Here is a 22,659-nt window from a genome sequence, read left to right on the forward strand (position 1 = left end):
CTGGAATTCTGATACTTAGCTGTTTGAGATGTCAGTGAGCCATCTGTTAATTCATCTAAAATGTGTCATGTTAGTTGCATATAATGCAATGTTTTTACTCAGGCTGTCCTATACTTTAAGTCAAACTGGTTTAAGAAATCTAAATTTGGGAACAAATGTGGAAAATGTTTCTGCACTGCAAAATTTTCCATGAGATTTCAGACCGCCTCAATACTTTCATTTCTTCTTACAGAGGCAATTAGGGAGAAAAGATGTATTTTCCCTTCTGACACCCAAAGAGGCTCTGTACACCTTCTTCATGTGCTTTTGGGACCTGTCACACTGTTAATTCTTCATAAAGCTGGAAGTGAAACCTAGTTCTAGCCTTTTGGGTAGGAAAAGTGATAAACAAATTGATGAGAATAGTGTGACTTTTTCGTGTCTTGTATTTCCTGTAACTGATTCAATATATTGTCCAGTCCGCTGTGTTGGTAAAAAGGCTTGTGTGGTGTGAATTTTAGTAGGACCTTATTAGAAATACACAAATGCATAATACAGAATCCCCTGTAAAGAGTTTGTAATTGAAATACCTTTTAAGACTAACAAATAGATGCACTTTACAATCTGAGCCACTACATACCAATGGCATCAGGTGTGTACAGTTAATGTAAATCAGGTTATAGAAAGCATAGCTCAGCAAGAAGGTTGGGCCCTGGCTCATTCCAATGGGCCACATAGTACTAAATCCTAGTTCATGTTAATGTGTTTAAATGGTGCATACACAGCTGAGTAATAGCTTGTTTGGACACTTGCTCATACTTTATGTTTCAGTATTGCCCAGGCTAGGCTACTGACTAGGCTAGGACCATGTTTTAACTGAGCAGCTGCATGGGGAAATAGATTACCAGCTATGCACATAAGGCCAGGGAAGTCCCAAAATGTTAATCAGGGAAAGACCACAACCAGGGTCAGGCTAGGCCCCAGGGTCCCCTCCCTGATGTCTCACTCTGACTTGCTTTCATCTTCCTGTCCCTACATATCTCCCTCTCTTTGTTTCCAGTAGGCCATCTTCAAGAGGAAGGATAGGGTCTAGACACTGTGAAGCCCATGGCCTAGTAGTGAGGGCACTTTGCTGAAAAGCAGGATATGCAGATTTAAACCTCCTGTACATGATAGGATCCTAGAACATAAGACTCTCCATGGGCAAGTGCCCCAACCACTAGGGGCTAAATCCTGGGGTGGCAGCTACCTTCCTCTTCACTCCAGGCTTGAGTTCAGGATGGAACAGAATCCAAAAATGTATGTAAGTGCCAAAGACTGCAGTTACACAGATAAATGCATGCCATTTAAGCATACACAGTAAAAGAAGGATTTAGTCCATAGAGGATAAAACCCTACTATTAATACTTTCAAAGTATATTTGGACTTTCAAAAAACCCTTTCTTAAAGAAATAACTATACTTTCTCACACACAACACATGCTTCCCACCAAAAAATAGCTGCTAGAAGCTGGAATGATGTTATAGGTATGAACTACAGCAAGACAGTTTCTGCTGCTTACCGAGAAAAAGTACACATAAAATCTGCACCTGCTTCACAGGCAGCAGAACAATGAGCAGGCTCAGTTGCTGTTGACTCGATTACTACAAGGAAAGGTCTTTTTTTTCTCCATTCTGCCTTTCAAAAAAAAGTTGTGGATTTTATTCCAGGGCATGTTGTATTGAGGAAATACCATACTGTAATGGAATTAGAAATGAAATCCACTTATGGACCAGAACTTGACTTAGGGATAGGAAATAAAGAGTTGGTATAAATGATCAGTTCTCTGAAGAGAAAGAACTAAACAGTGGGGTTTCTTAAGTAACTGTGTTAGGACTGGTGTTTTTTAACATAGTCATCAATGATCTGGAAAGGGCTAGGAGGAGAGTAGTGAGGTGGCCAAATTTGCAGATGACAAAGCATTATTCAAAGTGGTAAAAACTGAAGCAGACCACAAAGAGCTACAGAAGAATCTTGCAAAATTGAGTCAATGCATTATAACAGTGGACGGGGAAGTGGGGAGGGAATGTGTTGCTTGACACAGAGAGGAAGTAGAGGGGATTCTTACTTGATTCAGGAACTTAAAAAAAAGCCCCCAACTGCTGCTCTCATGTTGTGGCCTACAAAGGGGATGTGGCCATGCCATTGCAACCCCTCTGGATCTGCTCCTGAGCATGGTAGATTCGGGCACAAACTCTAAATCAGACCTTCCTAAAGTTCTGAATATTGGAAGTGGCAGTGGGAGAAATCAGGGAGTAGACAGTTCTGGACATGCCCCATTTACTCTTCCCCTTAGCGTTCACTCTGCCACTGTGTGAGATGGACCTATGATCTGACCCACTGAATGACAGTTCTTATGTTCTTACTTGCTGTTGCAGTTGCTCTTCTAATTGAAGTAGTAGGGGGTTGCGTGAACAAGCTGCATGTCCATATTTAATAGGCTGTGCAAAGCTTCGGACCCTGATTCAATTTGACAGAGATTTGGCAGGATTCGGTGGCCAAATCTCAAAATCCAAATTGAAACAGAGGACCCTTTAATCTCTCCAAATTCAATCGGAACCCTTCGGTGGCAGGGCACTGTTGGTGCCTGCCACTTTAAGGGCCAGAAGGCAGCAGCTGGCAGGTGCCTGATGAAAGCAGCCATTTTAGATTCAGGGCTGGCCATATAAACAGGGCAGTTCTAATGCTGAAGGGTCAGGCAGCAATATTGCCTGGCTGGAGAGCTGCTGATATCCTCTGGAGTTAAGGGAGGAGCTGTAGGGGATGGTAAGGAGGTTCCTGGTCTTGGGTATGACCTAAAACTGCACCCTGCTGGGAGTGGGTGGCCTGGTGGGGCTCCTAGTGCTGTAGGAGCCCCCAGGAAATAGCAGGCCAGTTACCACCCTGGTGAAATGCAGGTTGGGGCACCTTAACCCCTAGTTCTCGCAACCAGGTGGGTTATCCCTAGTTTGGAGGGCCCAGAGGGTGGACCCTTGGAGAGAGAAAAAGGACCATAGACTTAATGCCTGTCTGAATTTCCCCTGACTGGCCCATGCTGGGGCCAGGACGAGAAGGGTCAAAGGGCCAGGAGGCTCACCATGAGGAATGCCCAAGAGCCAAGGGCCTGGGGTTCTGACTGGCCTGGAGGTGGGTCAGGGCCAGAGAGCCAAAGGTCCCAGTGTGGGGATCACACCTGAAGGGGGGTCAGTTCAGGGAGCCATAGTGCCTGGTATGATGGTGGAAGAGGCCGCTTGAGGGGAGGAATCCAGGTGGGGTTCAATAGGAGGATTCTGGGGCTCAGTATGGGGCTAGTGACTTATGAGAACATCTAGATGCCATCTGAGAGGCTTGGGCAGTGGTGGAGGGGAGGAAAAGAGCTACAGATAGCACCCCCTCCCTTCCCCTCCCCCCCCCCCGGCATCAAGGCAGAGAATGGTTGCCTCCTGCTTAATACATCTATGAATTAATTAACATCAAGGCATGGCAGATGAGCATGCAGCCAGTTAGCCCAGGAACAGGTGGGTAGGCCACTCTGAGAACAGCCCCGAGCAGGCCCCCTGTTACACCTCCAAATCCATTCGCAGAGATTCAGAAAGATTCAGAGATTCGGACATAGAGATGGCTTTAAATCTTTTTTCTACATACCTTTGGGTAGCAGGGGCTCATGAGTGCTGTGATGCTGGGGCACATGGAGTGTCCCACAGAAGTGCGGGGGCCTCCCCAGTGCACTTGGCAGCAGACCCAGAAGTGGACCAGAAGCATATCTGGTCCACTTCCAGGTCTGCTGGGGAGCATGTGGTGGGGTCCCCTCATGCCTTCCTGGCTCAGTGACTGGTGCCTCCTGGGTCTGGGGGAGACAATGACAATGCAAAAGTCAGTGCACCACCTACAATTCACATGTTGCTTAGGGTCTGGGGGCTTTGGGGAGATCTGATGGGGGTGGGGTCTCCCTCCCTTGCTGTAAAGTGGGGCGTAGAGGTGTTTAACCCACTTCCCCCAAGTATGCATAGGACCCTGCAACGGGCGGGGGGGGAGGTGCTTTTGGGGTCTCTGATGCTGGCATGGGCATGGAGTGGAGCTGAGGCAGAAGCCTGAGCCCCCACTGCAGTCCAAGCTCTGCCACCAGGAGGAGCGGAGCCAGTGGCATGGAGTGCACTACTGGAGCAGATATGGAGGGGCAGTTCCTCCCTACAATCCACATGCTGCCCAAGGTCTGGGGGACTTTGAGGAGATCTCACTGGGGGCTTTTTCACTTTCACTCATTTTGAGCTCTGTGTGCTGTGATGGGATGGGGTGCTTTATCTGCTCCCCACAGTGTGCACAGGACCCTGGGGGAGCTTTTGGTAGTCTCTGGAGCAGAAGGTGTAGTGGACCCCGCCCCCCCCCGCCCCCCGGAGTGTCAGCTCTCCCTGCAGTGGTGGAGAGGGTAGGCCAGGTGAATTCCAGCTGCACTTAAGGATTTACCTGCTCCAGAGCTTGCACAGGACCCTGGAGGAGCTTTCTGGGGTCTTTGGGGCTTCGGGAGGTTCTCATGGTGGGGGAGGGGGGTTCCCCTCCCACAATGGAAAGCTTCCCTTGCAGGCTCCACAGAGCAGAGCTTGCATTACTGGCTGTAATGCACTCATGGGGGTGAGATGATTAGTTCCCCATTTCCCCCTTTTCCACCTTCTTTTTCCTACCCAATGGTATATTTTGAGTAAATAAATAAAACCTATACAGACAAAGTTGATTATTTTTATTTTGGTTTTTTTCTTTTTTTATTTACACAGATAAGAATGATTTGATACCGGGCTGCTGGCAGTAGAGCAAGCTAGCTACACCTTGTTGTAGCAACTGAGAATTCTCTGTAATTATGCATTTGTTTGAGTAAAGATAAAAACTGAAAAACACAAAAAGGAACATTAAATACACATATAAATATTTAAAAAACAACAACATAGGGAAACCCTAATCTCAGCATTTCATTTTCTTTTTCCTCTTGGAACAGAAAGGAAAACAAAGTTTTCCTAGGTGAAAAAGAAGAATAGTAGAAAACCCATAAAAGAACAAAACTGAAGTAACCTGACATTTATAACAAAATATAATCTGCAGTTTTTAAATGCATAGCAGAGAGGAATGTTTGTTTTTGTTTTATTTTGTTTTTGTTTCTTTTTTTTTTTTAAAGGAATCCTGAATTAAAAAGTATTTGATAAAAGTTTGCTAAAATGTTTTATAATTTTCCAAACAGCTTTAGTTTCAGTATTTCAACTTGCCATCAAACTAAGCATCCACTTTTTTATTTTTAACTTCCTGAAAATATGCAAGCCAAGGCAATATATTGTCATATAGGCCATGGATTCTTCACTGCAAAGGATGCTCTGCTATATTTTACTTGTATTATACTACTGCTTCTCTGTTTATACATTTCTTAATATTAAAAAATAAAATAAAAGGATGAACACAATGGGTTGTGGCTTCAGTAAACTTATTGAAGTTCTGACTTTAGAAGTTTAAACAGTCTTGGGTCTTGCTGGTACTTGAATACTGAACCACAGAAACCAAATGAGTGGGGAAATATCATCTGCTCCAGTTGTTGCTGGAGAGTAATAAAAGGAAGGAAGTATCCTACTTTGGGGTGAGAGCTAGACTAGGTAATCCATATAAGCTCCATTCTAACAAAATCTTCCCTGATTATGTGCCTTACCCTTTGAAACAAACCCCAATACAGCAATCCATTGAAATGATGGGAAACTTGATCAACTTTTGAGAGCTCCAACTTGTTCATATTTTTTTTATTTTAGTCATTACCATGGTAATAACATAATTTCAGGATTTTCTTCCCCCTCCCTGCCCAGTAAGTTTATTATGTGCCATTGACTATAGATAGCAGAAGATAAGAAACAGAACAGAGAGATATCTGCACATCTCCAGTGGACAATCCCACTTCACCTTTCTTAGAAGATACGGGACACTGGAGCACCACTCCAGATGTTTCCATGCTTACCTGGCCAGTGTTATGGCTATCTGCCTAGATTGTCAGAGGGGGTATCACTGGGAAACATGGTCCCAGAATACCCAAAAATACTGCTGTACTAGAAGAAATAAGGGCTCTTAAAACCTCTATCAACTTGTTGAAAGCTGCTGCAAAAAGCTACATGAAGGCACCAGTCTGTATGGTATGTTAAGAGAGAGACCCAGTCACCATCCTGCATCAGCCAAAGGAACCGTGCCAATCTGCTTCTCTGCAGGTAGGGTAATTGCTTGGCTGCTTGCATAAGCCAGTTTACTCATTGCTGTAGCACCTCTTGGGTGGTAAGTTAAACTAGCACCTGGGCTAACAGCAGACCAATGTGATGGCCTGCACTGGAAGTGAATTAGATGCAGCCAATGGTAGGAGGAGGGCAGGCTGCCCTCCTCATCCCCCAATCCATTATAGCTCTATTCTCCTATAGGCACACTTGACAGAAGACTTAGCTCAGGTAAAATGAATGGTACAACCATGCTAGCAAAATAGTTGAAGACAAGCTTATTTCCAGAGCCTTTGACTCCTTTTCAAACAGTTTCAGCCTTTTGAGTGTGTACAGAAGTTGCTTTTTTGCCATTTAAAGTACTTTATTGTCATGACTTAACAGAACTGAGTGCCTTTATAGCATTTAAAAAATGGATACGGAGCTTTAAATTAACCTTTGTTAAATGGGTGAGGCATTAAATTTGAAACACTGTATTGTGCAGCACTTTAGTAACCTACAATGCTTAAATAACTTCTGTACATTGGATCAAATTTCTGACCAGTTGAGAAGCCCCAGGAAGCTATGGAGTGCTCCCTGCCTCCTACTCTGCAATGTGCAGGGAGGCTCAGAGCCTTCCCGTCCCCCCCGTCCCCCCTCCCACACATACACACTGTTCTTCTGTCATGTTTAGGAGTAACTTTATGGTACTATAAAAAGTGCTCTAAATTACAGTGCTGTAAAACATGCCTGGAGCCCTTCTGTACACACCCTTTTGTGTTGAGCTCTGTTCTGTCACAACTACATTGCTCGTAGTACCGGAGAGAGTTACACAATGGAATGCATATTACCTTGTGGAAGTCAATGTCACAGGATGTGTATAGGACAATACTTCATATTCATGTTCAAAAAGGGATTAAAGAAATTGATGAACACTATTTCCCTTAGCTTTATTAAGCCCAGAAGTCAGGCTATACCCCCAGGCTCAGGACATCCTAAGCCTATGACAACTTGTAACTGTGGAAGTCAAACAGGGTCAATCAGTTAACATTCATTCTGTTTCTTATTTTGTAAAGCAGTGGTGCTCAACCTTCTTGCCCCTGGGTCAGATGGGCATTGCCCAGTCTATCAGTGGCATGGATCCAGCTGGTGGGCCCAATCTAGCACACAGGCTAGATTGCCCAAGGCAGGCACAACAGGGTGCAATCTGGCTGCATGGGGAAAATAGGGGTGCCCCAGCCCCAATCCAGCTGTAGGGGAAGGGGCATGGCCTGGTCCCTATCTGAATACAGGGGGAAGAGAGAGAAGGGAGCTGGGAGCTGCAGGTTATCTTGGTTTGGATGGGCCAGTACTGCACTATGTTCTCCTTGCCTTCTTCCTGCACACACCCCCCACCCATCATGCAGCCAAACTAGGACAGTGCCACACTGTTTCAATGCACCACTTCAGGCCATGTGGGTGCAGCTGGCACAGTTCCTGCCACAACCTAACCATGTACCTGGGACTCAGAGTAGGGTAGGAGCCATGCTGGGGTTGGACAGAAGTCATGCCAGCTGCGCCCATGTGGTGCAGCCCAAACCAGTGCAGCACTGCATTAATGGATCCCACACTCCTACCAGGCCCCAGCCTGGCAGAGCCGGGATAACCTATAGCTCCTGGCCTTTCCCCTGCATCTTCTCCCCCAGCAGTGGGGAGAACCTTACCAGAGCTTCAGCTCACCGGGGGTCAGGCTGACTGTTCTGCAAATGGCTGCAGGGTTGGAGCTGCACAAACAGGTGAGAAGCACCAAAAGCCAGTGCAGCTGCTGGCTGGATACAATTCTACTGCAGAGAAGCAGCCACAGGCCAGATAGAATCATTTGGTGGTCCACGTCCAACCCATGAGACATATTTTACTCACCCCTGCCCTAAGGGGTAGCAGAGGGAAGGTGAGGATTGGGGAGGTAAATGATGTATTGTATTGTGATACTATTTAATGGACATTAAAACGTGGCAGAGGATGAAGAGTAGGGAAAGGGATGGTTTGCTGTATATGACCAGTAGATTCATCAGAGGATGCAAGTTGCAGAAGAGTTGGTGTAAGTTATGGTGTCACAAGATATGGATGAAAGGGAAGAGTGGGAAAAGAGCAGCTGCACCTGATGATTATGACTAAAGGGTATAGAGAAGGTGAAGAATGGGGAAGGATGGCTATGCATTGTAATAGGCACAAAGGGGCAGCAAAAGTTGCATAATGGGAAAAGTGCAGCTTCACTGAAAATTGGGCACTAAAGATAACATAGAGTGAGAGGTACACTGGGGTATCTATAATCTATAGCGGTCTATAGATGGCTGCAAAGTAGCGCTGTGTGAAACGGCGGCATTCCGTTTCAACCAGTGTTTCGATGTTTCTACGGAACAGCATTTCATTTCAAATTTTGTTTTGATTCAAAACAGCTGTTCTGTTTTGTTCCATCAAAACAGGGTCATAACGGCAAAACTGTTTTGACGTTTCACCCATAGGATATAATGAGGAAGGACAAAATAGCCTATACCTTTGTCATTTCAAGCTTGATTTGGATGATACTTGCAGGAATGGTAGCTCCGTCTGAGGGCATGATATTTGCTAAGTTTCAAGGAGATTGGTGCAGGGGGTTCAGGGGAACTGTACCCCAAAGTTTTGAAAGCAAAGCTTTTGTCATGTTTACGTGTTAAGCCACAGTGGGGTAAACCTGCAGGCATGCTAGGTTTCCCCTTCCTGTGCCTGCTCCCACCTTGAGGGAGAATAAAACTGAAAAAGGATTGAAAAAAAACCAAAAAACTTAAAAGCCCCAAACCAGGGTAGGGCTGGATTCAGAAATTTAAAAAAAAAAAAGTTACTATATTATTGTTAACCCAGATAAAATTAAACTGATTTTTGAAGGGAGTTGACAGACCTGCAACTCCCTGATGTAATTTATGGTGCTTCACAGGAAGTGTCATTATAGTGTTCCCCCTTACCCAACAGACATTTGTTGTTGGGTCCAGGGGGTTGAGGGATTCATCTCCAGTTTGGAGCAGCTGCCTGTCCCTCCCCATTACCTTCAGAATGGGTGGGATGAAGGGAAGGGAGGAAGCCCTATCTGGGGCACTGGAGGGTGGGGAAGGTGGATTGGAGCGCCCCCTCCCCCTGCCCCACCTCAAAGGAGCTCCAATCCACACACCCCACCATCCAGCACAAGTTGGGGAAAACCCAGGCAAAGTCCCTCCGCTCCCTTCTCCTCCTCTCATCATTCTGAAGACAGCACTGGGGGTGGGGTTGGGTTCCATCAACCCATTCCTGCTCCTAGTATATGCTGTGACAGACATTAATGAAGGTGCTCCACTTTGGAGTACCTTCGTCTGAACCTTCATGTAATGAAGGTTCAGATTGTCGCACATTCAGGCACTTTTAAAGCACTGTGCAGCCATGCACTTCTGTAAGAACATGGCTGAAGAGTACTTTCAAGGGCCAGTCACATGACAAATGTAACTTCTGTGCCAAAGATACCAAAATTCATAGTGAAATCAGTTTCAGTATGGTTACTCCAAAATGTATTATACTTATTAATATTATTTAACTTTTCAACTAGTTTAAAGAGACTCTTCAAGAGCGTGAGATATCAATGGCTCCTGGCTTTCACTAATGCTCCATTACATTTGACAGACAAACAACTTTAATTTCCTATGAACTTACAGAAGTTCCTGAGACATTTCAATTGCCTTCTTTTTCCCAAGTCATGGTTAGCTTATTTAAGTCTGTAAAGGACTCAGATGCAGGTAAGGTATGAGCTGGAAGTCAATAATATTTTATGAAATTACAAATAAAAGGATTAGGACTGGAAATTCTTTTGTTTCTCCTTTCTTTCTTCTTTTCTTTCAGTTGCTGCTCCTAGCTACCCATGGGTAGAGAAATGGAATGTGGAGCCTTGTTTCATTTCTCTTTGCCTTAATATTTCCTTAGTAAAATACAGTGAAACATGGAGAAAAAGTGCTATATTAATGCAATAATAAAATCATTGTCATCGTTCTTGGCTAATAGAGTCAGTAAGTTCTGTCAAATGTTAGTGTTGTTATTTTAACTCCTCACATCATAACAACAACAACAACAACAACAATGATGATAATAATGAAGGAATGGCAGAAACTGTTCTAGATCATAATAAACATGAATGTAGGACTTGGATGTATCTGTCCTGTGGCTCTGGGTAGTTGCTGACTGCTTGTAAGAGAGAACACAAAGAGGAGACTTTTTCAGCTTACAAATCAGTGAAAAGGATTCTACCCTTGATCCCCTGTAGCAAGTTAAGGGGCATTTTGATGTTTTGGGCATTAGGTTTGATAGTTGTTTGTGCGAGTTTGTTCATGATGCTTGTAATAACAGATTAGACAAGCATTATCTGGGATAGTTTGGATAGAGGGGAGCCTGTCTTGAGCAAGGCTGTGGGCTAAATTTCTTTCTGATGTTTCTCACAGCCCTACTTAATTCTATTCCATATACTACAGATAGAGGATATAGAGGTTCTATACCATATACTACAGATAGAAGATATCAGATACCTGAACTGGGAGTAGGATCAGCTACAGCAATCAAGGTTAGAGAGAAGCTCGATTCTTCTCCGTAACCTATTAAGTGTCTAATTGGATTTGACATCGAAGTGTGGCTCTGCTCCACCCTGTTAAAGTCCTGGAAATCCAGTCTAATTTTGTAACACTCCACCATTGCCCTCTTAAGACTGAGTCACAAGAAAGAGAGAAGGAAAGGGACTCGCCCTATTTTAACTGTTTTTCAGTGACTTAAGCAGGGATGGTATTGATTTGCACTTAGGAGCCAAAATCCACTTACATGTCTAATAAGTGGAACAGAATCTGGCCCTAAATATTTAATTCTATGCTTGCTGGGGTTCTTCTCTCTCCCCCACTCCTTCCCCCCACCTCCCACTTATTTTGTGAACGGAAGTGTATGAACTCATATTTTAAATGATCGAAACTTACCTGTGCAATTGAGATGGAGATGGACTTATGAATACTAAACATCAGCCTGATTACTTGATATGGTATGTGCTGTATGCACAAAGCATCTTAGTTCATTGGCTCTCTGTTCTTAATGCAGGCAGAAAGAAAAAGAATGGCTCATGGAAATGACCTTTCCACAAACAATGAAAATATGTTAAAGGGTGCTGTTATGACTCTTGCCATGGGTGATTCTGTCTCTTGCTTTTATCCAGTGTTTTAAACTGGTGCATTCTGAAATGGCCAAGGCTTGCCAGATACAGGAGAGCATGGAAACTCCAGAAGGTCATGAAAAAGAACAAGACCTACGGGTATGTAAAGAAGTATTAAGGACAGATCTTGACTGGAATTAAATTTAGACATAGATTCCTGCAAAAGGTATGTTTGTTTATGGTGATATCATAGGATGATGGGACTACAGGTGAGATAGCAATGTGTAGACTACAAAACTTTTTTTCTGATATTGTTTCATTTTTAATAAGGAGTTTTATTGCTTTGTTTTTTTAAAAAGGACTTCAGATCTCTGAGCCCTTCAGGCCATGAATAACTGAAGTATAGAAACAAAGGATGAAGCATGTGGCACAGGGAGGGTATTGCATTCAGACCTTGGTCTAAGAGTAGGGAAATTGTGAAAGTCCACTCTGAGCAAGGTAAGGGCACAGTACTTAGTATTTGAGGGGATTCAGTTAGAAAAAGTTGGCAGAAATGTCCTTAACCCTGTAACTGTGACAGACCCTCCCCAGCATCTGAACACTCATGCTCAGGGTGCATGTAAACATAAATTCAGCAAAGTAGTGTAATTACATTCACACCCAATTTTAAGTGCATGAATAGTGGTGGTAGTCAAAAATGTCTAGTAATTAAATTGAATCTAATGAGTACTTAAAAACATACAAAAACGGCTGTTTCTCCTATACAGGTTGGAGTAATTTCCCTTTTCCTTGTTCAACTCGTGTCCATATTATTTTACCTCTGCAAAGTCTGAATGCGCTTTAAGAAATGCAAATATTGTAGTAGAAATTGTCCTTAAAATGACTCATTGCACCCATATCCATTGCTCAAGGCAAATGATTATCAACAAGTTCTGGGTAACCTCATAACAAGCATAACCCTCTATAATGTATTAGTTTGTGTGTAGTAAGATCTTGGATGTGGATATTAGACCTTGAAGGAGGGAGTGAAAATTTCTTTCCTTTATTCTATAACACTGGTTTCAGTCCTTAATACTCCCCGGACACCCATTGACATTTGACCCAAACTGCAATCATGACCCAGTGGTTTAGAAAAACAAATCTACAAAGCTGGAATGTTATATCTATTGAATGTTTAGTCTAGTTTTTTGTTGTCTTCTTTGTTTTCTTTCCCACAGAGTGATGGAGAACCACACAGAGATAAGCGAGTTCATCTTCTTAGGACTGACCAGCCTCAGGGAACTACAACATTTATTCTTCCCTCTCTTCCTAATAGTATGCACAGCCAGCCTGCTCAGTAGCAGCGCCATTTTGGTTGTGGTGCTGTCTGAGTGCCAGCTTCACATCCCCATGTACTTCTTCCTGGGCAACCTCTCCTGCCTGGATATCTTTTACTCCACAGTCACTGTGCCTAAGATGGTTTTCCCTTGCAGAACCAGACCATCTCCTTTTCAGGCTGTCTGGCCCAGCTCTACTTTTTCCATTTCCTGGGAAGCAGTGAAGCAATACTGTTGGCTGTTATGGCCTATGATCATTATGTGGCCATCTGTAACCCTCTACACTACACGCTAGTCATGAACCAATGGGCCTGCCCACTGCTGGCAGGAAGCACCTGGGCTACTGTCTTCCTTCATGCCCTGATGCACTCAGTTATGACCTCTCAGTTGAGCTTCTGTGGCCCTGTCTCTGTTCACCACCTCTCCTGTGACATCAAGCCCCTGCTGAACCTGGCCTGTGGCAGCACCCAGCTCAATCTGATCCTTCTCAACTTCTTTTCTGGAAATATTGCTCTCCTTTCCTTTAACACCACACTCCTTTCTAACCTCTACATCATCTCATTCCTCCTTCTGAAGATGCAGTCCTGGGAAAGCAGGAGAAAATCCTTCTCCACTTGCACTTCCCACCTCATGGTGGTTTGCCTATTCTACATGCCAGTGTTTGGTAACTACATGCTAGCTTCCCCCGGGGTCTCCTCTGAAGGAGACATGATCCCCACTCTCACGTACAGTGTGGTCACACCAGTTCTGAATCCGTTGATCTATACCTTAAGGAACCAAGAGGTTAAATGTGCCCTGAAAAAATTCCTGAAGAGAAGAATCTTCCCTGAAAAGAAATGACTACAATGAATCCATAAAGGCCTAAAACTTTTTTTTCACCTTTATTCACCTAAGGGGCACTTGCATAACTGTGTAAATACAATTTTGGACACTTAGTTTTTAGATTCTGTTTCAACATGTGGTAGAAGAGGATTATACTTATACATACATATCTAGGAGGAGAAATAAAGAGGGATTTTGGCAACATTTAGCCTGGGTTTTCACAGTCGCAGCCCATTGCTGACTAGTGAGTGTTGCAGAGTCGAACGGTCCCTCCCCACCATTTTTTTGGCCTGTTATATAAAGAGTTAAGGTTCTCTACTGTGAATTTCTTGTTGAAGTATTTTGGGATTTTGTTGAACTTCCACTGGAAATTTTCTCCATGTGTATGCTATGGGGGTGGAGGGGTTGTTGGAAAATTGTAACATTCTTGAGCAGAGAGAGGTAGTTAGCTGTGTTAGTCTGAAGCCAAGCAGAAGGCAGGGTAGAGATGCACCTTATAAATTAAATAAGCACTTGATTAAGTGAGGTTGGGCTTACAAAACTTACACACCTCTCCTCATAAGAGACTGGAACATAGGCCTAGTAGTTACTTGCCATAAATCCTATCAGGAGGCAAAAATCAGGGACCAAGTTACCAGATCCCAAGGGTAATTTAAAGGAAGAATCCAAATACAGGCTGTGTGAGAGATCATGAGTCCATGACTAAGTTACTATAATTAAGGGGGAAAACGACTAGCCAGAGTTCAGGAACCATGCAAGCAGGATCCAGAAGCCAGAAAAATGATCCAAGAATAAATGCAAAGCCAGTTCAGGGACAGAGCCAAACCAGGATCAGGAACCAGGAAACCAGACAGTGCAGGAACTCGGAGGCTCACCAGAGCAGAGCTGAATCAGTACTATTGGCTGGCCTGAAGGCTGATGCCTGGGTGGGATTAAATGGGTAGCTACTGTCCCAGCTGCCGCCTGTGGAGGGTTTGGAATTGAGAGTGTGGTTGGGGGTAGAAAGGTAAGAAAGATTTATTGACTTAACAAAAACACAACTACGCGTAGTAACAAAACAAACAATGACAGACAAAAGCAATTCATGTCAGCAACTTATCAACAGTCCCCTCTGATGCCTGATACACAGCAAGCTTCCCTTTCCACAAAGTTCAGCAAAGTCAGGTGTCCCAGAACAGCGCTGTCTGAAGGGTGCCGTGAAGGACCCTGGAATGCAGTCCTTGGGCTCCTCGAGGTCCATGGGCCCACTGATCCAGGCAACAGCTAACTAATCATTTTTACAGAGCTGTATCTTCTTTCTGAATGGTTTCCAGATATTCTAGCTCATTTATAGCTTCTGAATGATACTGATAACAAACGACCACTCAGATTCTTTGTACTTCAACTGTCTTTAGACTGATCAATTAGCAGTACAAGCCTTGCATTCCTTTGATAAGGTAATTTTAACTGCACCACAGGGCCTTACTACTTCTAGGCTTTGCTAAATGTACTAGGCCTTACTTTATACAAGGCCTCACTACATCTTAAACTTGAATTAGGCTTTTAGCAGCAACATAGTTTAATATCTAAACAAATACAGAAAAACACTTGTTCTAATCTTCATAGAACCATCAGCAAGCACCTTTATCACACAGGCACACTTTTCAGCTGTCACAGCTGTACTCCCAGCAGCCATTTAGGAAGCCAGCCAGTTAATTAATTGGGGCAGATTTATCAATCAAAACCACAGATAGGTGTGGGCACCGAGGCAGTTAAACCAGGCTGGCCTGCCTGATTAGGGTCCCTGACAGTTAGTCTATAAGATACATCTCTACTCTGCCTTCTGCAGTGTTTTTGTAATGTTTCTACCCTAAACTCTAGGTTACTTATATGTGCTCTGAACTGTATACTATCTTAACTTCTGCTGATGGCTAAGTTTCTATTAGAAGCATTGGATCAGAATCTAGTGTACTTATTCAGTGTACAAAAAAAAGGCAGTGGCTGACTTTCCTTGAGGCCATTTATGGCATCAACATTGCCATCCTGGGCCTTACATATCATAGTTGAAGGTACATCAACTGCAAGGGCTTCTTCCCTGTCGTGTTTCAAAGCATTGTGAACCACCTGAGGTAGTTCATTCATGTTAATGTTGGCTAGTTAGGCAAGATCCAACTCTGCAACTCTGGCCTCCTTAACCTGATAAAGCGAGGACAATTTGTAAGCATTGAAGTGGAGGGGGTGACCATGTCCTTCCTCAAAAATCAGAGATTCAGCATACCTGCTCTGTCCCTGACTCAAAGCCATACATAGGGTACTTGGATGTCAGGAAGAATCTCTTCTACTACTGCCTCATCAATAGACACATGATTCTGCAGTACAATTTTGGAAGTCTCAAGGCATTCTCAAATAATCCATTTCTAAGTACTTGGAGGAGAAGAAGCTGATTAGGAACAATCAGCATGGATTCAACAAGGGTGAATCATGGCTGACCAACCTGATTGCCTTCTATGATGAGATAAGTGGCTCTGTGGATGCGGGGAAAGCAGTGGACTTAATATACCTTGACTTTAGCGAGACTTTTGATACCATGTCCCCCAGAATTCTTGCAAGATAGCTGAGGAAGTATGGGTTAAATGAATAGACAATAAGGTGGATAGAAGCTGGCTGGAGTGTTGGGCTCAACAGGTAGTAATCAAAGGCTCAATGTCTAGTTGGCAGCCAGTATCAAGTGGAGTGCCCCATTGGTTTGCACCCTCAGCAAGTTCATGGATGACACCAAGTTGGGGGTGTAGTAGATACACTGGAGGGTAGGGCTAGGATTCAGAATGATCTAGACAAATTGGAGGATTGGTCCAAAAAGAAATTTCATGAGATTCAAGAAGAACAAGTACAAAGTCCTGTATTAAGGACAGAAGAATCACATGTGCTGCTACAGCCTGGGGATTGACTGGCTAAGCAGAACCTCTGCAAAAAAGGAACCGGTGGTTATAATGGACAGTAAGATGGATATGAATCAGCAGTATGCCCTTGTTGCCAAGAAGGCTAACAGCACACTGGAGTACATTAGCAGGAGCGTTGCCAGCAGATTGAGGGAAGTAATTATTTCACTCTATTCTGCACTGGTGAGGCCACAAATGGAATATTGTGTCCAGTTTTGTGCCCCCCCTCCCCCCCCTAGAAAGAATGCGGACAAGTTGGAGTGAATTCAGCAGAAAGCAACAAAAATGGTTCATGGCTGGGGCATATGACTTCTGAGGAAAGGCTGAGGAAACTGGGTTTAGTTAGTCTGCAGAAGAGAAGACAGAGGGGATTTAATAGCAGCCTTTAACTACCTGAAGGGGGTTCCAAAGAAGGTGGAGCTGGACTGTTTCCAGTGGTGACAGATGAAAGAACAAGGAGCAATGGTCTCAAGTTGCAGCAAGGGAAGTTTAGGTTGGATATTTGGAAAAACTCTCTCACTAGGAGGGTGTGAAGCACTGGAATGAGTTACCAACAGAGGTGGTAGAATCTCCATCCTTGGAGGTTTTTAAGGCCCAGCTTGACAAAATCTTGGGTGGAATGATCTAGTTGGGTATGGCCCTGCTTTTAGCAGAGGGTGGGACTAGATGACCTCCTGAGGTCCCTTCCAACCCTAATTTTCTATGCTTCTATGATTATGAAAGATACAGGGTGTCTGCCTGGTGACTCCAAGCACTACGTGCCCCACTCTCTATTCTTCACCTGTGTCCTGCACATCTGCTAGACAATGGAGAAGCTTTCCACACTACTTGGGCAGATGAAGTACAGTGACTGTTGGCCTGTTATGGAACCATGGTTGTTGAGCACCTAGGAAAAATCAATCACCAGAACATTTTTTGAGGGATAACTTGGCAGACAACTTCAAGACAGTGTGGGACATGGGACAACAGGAAGACAAGTAGCGGGGAAGGGCTGTGGACTAGTGTGCTCATTGTATACATAGCTAAAACTTTCATTCAACATTTCAAACTAAAAATAAAATTTCATGGGCTCCTTATCAAGGAGGAACAAGGTTGACAATGTTTAAATTATATCTGGCATACGTGGGGCCATAGCCAAGGCAGTAGGCATAATGTGGAGCACACAGGGCTGGGGCTGGGGCAGGGACAGTGGGCCTAATTTAGCACACAGGGTGGGGGTGCGATATGGGGAGTGGGTTGGGGGCAATGTGCTGGATTGCACCAATGTGCCAACACTGTGCTGGATTGGGCCTACTGCAGCCCAATGTTGTTACCCTTCTTGGCAACAAGGACACACTGCTGGCTCATATTCAGCTTATTGTCCACTGTGACCCCCCAGGTCCTTTTCTGCACAGCTGCTGCCCAGCCAGTCAGTCTCCAACCTGTACTGGTGCATGGGATTGTTTCATCTGAAGTGCAGGACTATGCACTTGTCCTAGTCGAACCTCATGAAATTCCTTTTGGCCCAGTCCTGCAATTTGTCTAGGTCACTCACTTGTCATCAGTATTCATGTCTGCAATATGGCCAGAGCTGTGGGCAGTGACAGGGAGGGAATAGCATCAAGGGGCTGAAAATCAGGGAGTGTAAGGGGCAAGAGCTTGGTGTCACAACCTGATGTAACACTGAAAGACTGATGTTCTGGGATGATGTAGACTGCTTCATGTCGGTCCCAGTGTTGATCTTGTCATCACTTTCCTATGGTAGAGGATGGTAAGGCTTTACTTCCTCACCAAAAAGAATCAAGAAGTCTTTTGAAAGTGGCTTGACTTCCTGTATAAGATCCAAGGTGCTGTGGGAACAGACTTAGGCAGGGCTTTCTTCTCCTCTTCCTTGGAAGCATCAGAGTCTTTGGTGCCTTTTGCCCAGCATTGCCAACAATAAAGCGAAGAGTCATTCCACCTTGTGGATGTGTAAAAAATCCTTCTAGTAGGTGGCCATCATCCTGTGGATGCCAGAGATCCAATTGTGTGTCATGCCATCTTGTACCTCAGGTTCAGGATATTGGTCTTTGTGTAGTACTGGTTACAGTCCTGGTTGTGTTCCTGAGCTGCCATTTTAGCAGTGATGCAATGAAAAACAGCATGGTTGTAGTGGTTTATCCTGAGTGCCTAATCGGTTATCTCATTGTTGCAGATGAGGAGTATATCCAACACTTTGTTCCAATTCACTTATTGGCACACCTATAAAATTTGTCCAAGACAGTGACAGGGATATTGTGGTCTTTGGCTCTTCCCCACCTTGAGGTAAATACACACAGTCAGTAATCTAATATTTTATCCCTCAGGATTACTACTGTAACAAAAACACCAACTGAGGCTTATTCCCTAATTTGGGTCTACTCACTTAATCTGCAGCAGCTTTCCCCTGAATCTGCCAAAGGAAATCCATCCTCTTCTACAATGTGGGGTTGAATATCCCCCTCTATCCTGGGGTAGGCTTTTATACTCACTAGCTCTTCTCCTTTTCCAATCACATGACCCCTTCTGCTCCACCTGATGGAGGAGTCCCTCACTGCCTGTGCAGTCACTGTACCAGTAGTGGGTTTATTACTTGGGTCTCTCTGCCTTCCCTTAAGCTCCCCTTTAGGCCTCTGCTCCTATTGGCCCAAAAATGAGTCTTAAGGAGGCCATGTCATCTTTCCAGGCTTTTCTGTCCATTCTTTATAATAGTGACTTGACTCCCTGTTACAACATTTATCCTACATGTGAAATAGGACTTAAAGTTTAAATGCCCATGGGCTCATATACATGCCACAATTTTTGCCCTTTCATGTCCTGCAACTGCGTGTATGTTTGCACAAGCAGGATTTCATGATGCTTTAAAAATTTTGTTTGAAAACCTAATGTGTGTAAACACTGCTGTGACGCTCCAAAATAAACAAGTTTAAATTTTATAAACCTATCTAATTTAATGAGAATTAAAACCTGTGGTGTGTACAGGCACTCCATAAGTGGCACTTATGCATCTAAGTAAAGTAATTTGGCTGCATAAAATAAAATAAGTTCTATCTATCACAGGGATGAGCAATTATTTCTGGTAGAGGGCTGCTTACTGAGTTACTGCATGGGTAGCCCTGCCCCTTGATGGGTGCCCCACCCCCCAGGCTCCATCTTATGACCAGAAGTCCTGCCCCCTAACCCCTGACCTTTGCCACCAGAAGTCCCTCTCCTTGCCTCTGGAAATACTCCTTTCAGCAAGGAGTTTTGCCACAGCCTCTTAACTTTTTCACCTGTATGGGGTGGGATACCGTATCGAAGGCCTTCCTGAAGTCTAAGTAAATGATGTCAACCCCTACTCCTGCGTCCAGGTGTTTTGTAACCTGGTCATAAAAAGAGACTAGATTAGTCAGGCATGATCTACCTGCTACGAACCCGTGCTGGTTTCCCCTCAGCATAATTTTTCCTGCTGGGCTCTCACATACATACCACGCACCTACACATACACACAGGTGAGTTCCTAACTTGGATGGTATGGTATATATGTGTGTGTTTGGGGTAAGGTGAGAGAGAAAGTGTAAAGAGTGAAAGTTGCCAGAACTGGGACTGGAACCAGTAGACTAGAAAGAAGCTGGGCTGAGGACCTGACGCTTAGGGTTACTTAAGGTCAAGTGGCCCCAGGGTTACTTGAGGTCACTGGTGCAATGGAGAAAGCCCAGTGGGAAGGAGGAGACATCCAGGAAAGAGAGAGAGAGAAGCAGAAATCTGGGAGCTTGGGGCTGGAAACTGAGACATACAGCTGGGAGCTTGGGACTGGAAACTGAAGCATACAGCTGGGAGCTTGGGGCTGAGAAGTGGTGGCAAGGAGGAAACAGTCAGGAAACAGACAAAAACCCAAATTGTGGTTTCAAAATAACAGATTTATTAAACAAACAACACACTACACAGTCCCATGAAGTTATTGGTTCACACACACACACACACACACACACATACACACACACACAAGCACTCACAATGGCAGCAGGAGAAAGAGACTCAGTGGAAGGGTTGGAGTCCAGGTAGGGAAAAGAAACAGAGTCCAAGTCCTTGGTTGAAGAGAGCGTGGGGGTGATAGCTACCTATCCAGGCTGGAAAGGGGTCTTTGTCCAGCAGGTATTGTCCAGAGGAGGGTCACTAACAGGGCCTCTGGGTGGATAGGTGGTGTGGTGAGGTGCTGGTCCAGATGGAGAGGGTGTCCCAAGGAGTAAGTCTTCACTACCCCTTTTTATGGGGCAGACTACCTATGATCTCCTATCAGAGGGCCTGTCCAGGCAATGTCAGTCCTGTTCCAAGGGGCTTCAGGTGTTCATACTGAGCATGTGCAGCCTGGCACAATGGTGGGTTGCCTCATCTTTTGTTTCTTGAATGCTGAGGGTGGTTCCAAGGGCTGGATTGTTGTCCAGATATTGGTTCTGATGGTTCGATCAGGCAAAGGAACCTATTTTTAGACCTATTGCCATTGTCTCTCAAGCACCCTCATTCATCCCCATTCATTCAGGAACAAAGTTACATAGGACGGGTAGTATGAGTCATAGGTTACACAACAGGGCATGGAGACAAGGTGGAGACTTGACAAACAAAATGGAAACTTGGCATGACTTATGCTAACTTACATATGTAGGCCTAAATCATATAGTATCAGTAAAACAGTAATATAGAACAGTAAAAATCAATATAAATATAATAATTATACAATATAAAGAAGGAGAAAAAACAAAACAAATACAACTTGTTACCAAAATAAAATGCTGAAGCTTATCCTGTGTCTTAGCAAACTTATACTTATCTATAGGGAATAGAGAGGGAGAAAAAAAGTTAGAAATGGTTGGGGAGGGGAAGGGAATGCATTTTAAAATAATAAACAAGAAAAACTGGGGGTTTTGCTACATATTCAGCAAGAAAACCAGAAAAAGCCAGTGAGAAACCGCAAGTGAAAGAAGATAGGGGTCATGCTTTGCAGAAGGGTCATGCTTTGCAGAGAAGTATGTAAAAGAAGGGAATACCATGCTAATGAAACAAACAGTAAACAGAGGCGGAGTTTGACATGGGAGTAGAAATGGGTGGAACCAAAGGAGGGACATAGACGGGGGGAATCTTAATATGTATGAACCAAGGTGTATAAATGTGGAAAGAACTATTGTTCAGGGCGACTCCCCAGTTTTTTGGTTTTTTGGGAGCTAGTCCAAAGCTGTCTCCATTCTGAATAAGGCTGTTGCGAGCAATGTGTGCTGGTGTTTGCTCCCTGCTTGCTCTGACTAATGAGTAACAGGATCCATGAGCAATTGAATCATCATCTCCCTAAGTCATTGGGCACCGCGTGGAGTCAGGGTCTAACAGGAATGTGTGTGTGTGTGTGTGGGGTGCCTGCTGGCAGTGGGGGAAGGTGGACATATGCCAAGTCTGTATCAGGGTAGGCAGTGGTGGAGTGGGGGGAGGTGTCTTCCCTTCCAGTGAGATAAGGGAGCAGTCCTTCCAGGGTGGCAGGAAGCTACATGACTGGGCAAGTGGTACATGGAGCGGTGCCCATACATGCAGGGTTGGAATGTCTAGGAGACCTGCTTGGGGGGCAGGCAGGACCATGACCAGGCTGCCTGGTGCAGCGTGGGAGCCCCAGCCTAGGGCAGGGGAGGTGCCACAGGCCTCCCCTCCTTCCCCCTTCAGCCTGTGTTGGGGCTGGATTCACTCCAATGCCACCTGCATGAGCCAGAGCTGCCACAGTCACTGTACTCAGGCCCGAGTGAGACAGGGTCAGCTGGGGGCCCCCTCTGACAAATTCAGGGAGCAGGAGACTGCAAGTTGTGAGGGACACCAGCATGGCCCAGGGTGGCAGGGGACTGTGGCTTGGGAGTGAGGGTCACTGGCAGGACCAGGGGCTCAGGACTGGCCATTGATCTTTACAAATGAGTCCCAGTACAAAAAAGGTTGAGAACCACTGCTCTTGAGCATCATGTCCTTTCATGACCAGCATAGAGAAGGGTTTCCCATCCTCTAGACCAGTGGTTTTCAAACTACCTAAAGCCACAGAAGCTTCTCATAACACTTCTTCTGCCATGAAACCCCTACCACTATTCTGTGAACTGACATGGATCCAGATGACCTGGCCTCCAATGGCAGCACATCATCTCTCATCATGCTCAGCCTCAACCCCTGATGATCACTTTTGAAAGCCCAGGGCTTCATGGAACAGAATTTGAAAACCATTGATTTAGACTCACCGTGAA

General features: G+C 44.7%; 1 pseudogene; it reads left to right on the plus strand.

Annotated features, from left to right (window-relative positions):
- The first annotated feature begins 12,585 nt into the window (after window positions 1-12,585).
- On the plus strand, window positions 12,586-13,526 carry LOC106740322 (olfactory receptor 12D3-like; annotated as a pseudogene).
- Window positions 13,527-22,659: the final 9,133 nt, after the last annotated feature.

Source organism: Alligator mississippiensis, chromosome 7 (genome assembly GCF_030867095.1).
Source record: "Alligator mississippiensis isolate rAllMis1 chromosome 7, rAllMis1, whole genome shotgun sequence".
Lineage (NCBI taxonomy): Eukaryota > Metazoa > Chordata > Crocodylia > Alligatoridae > Alligator > Alligator mississippiensis.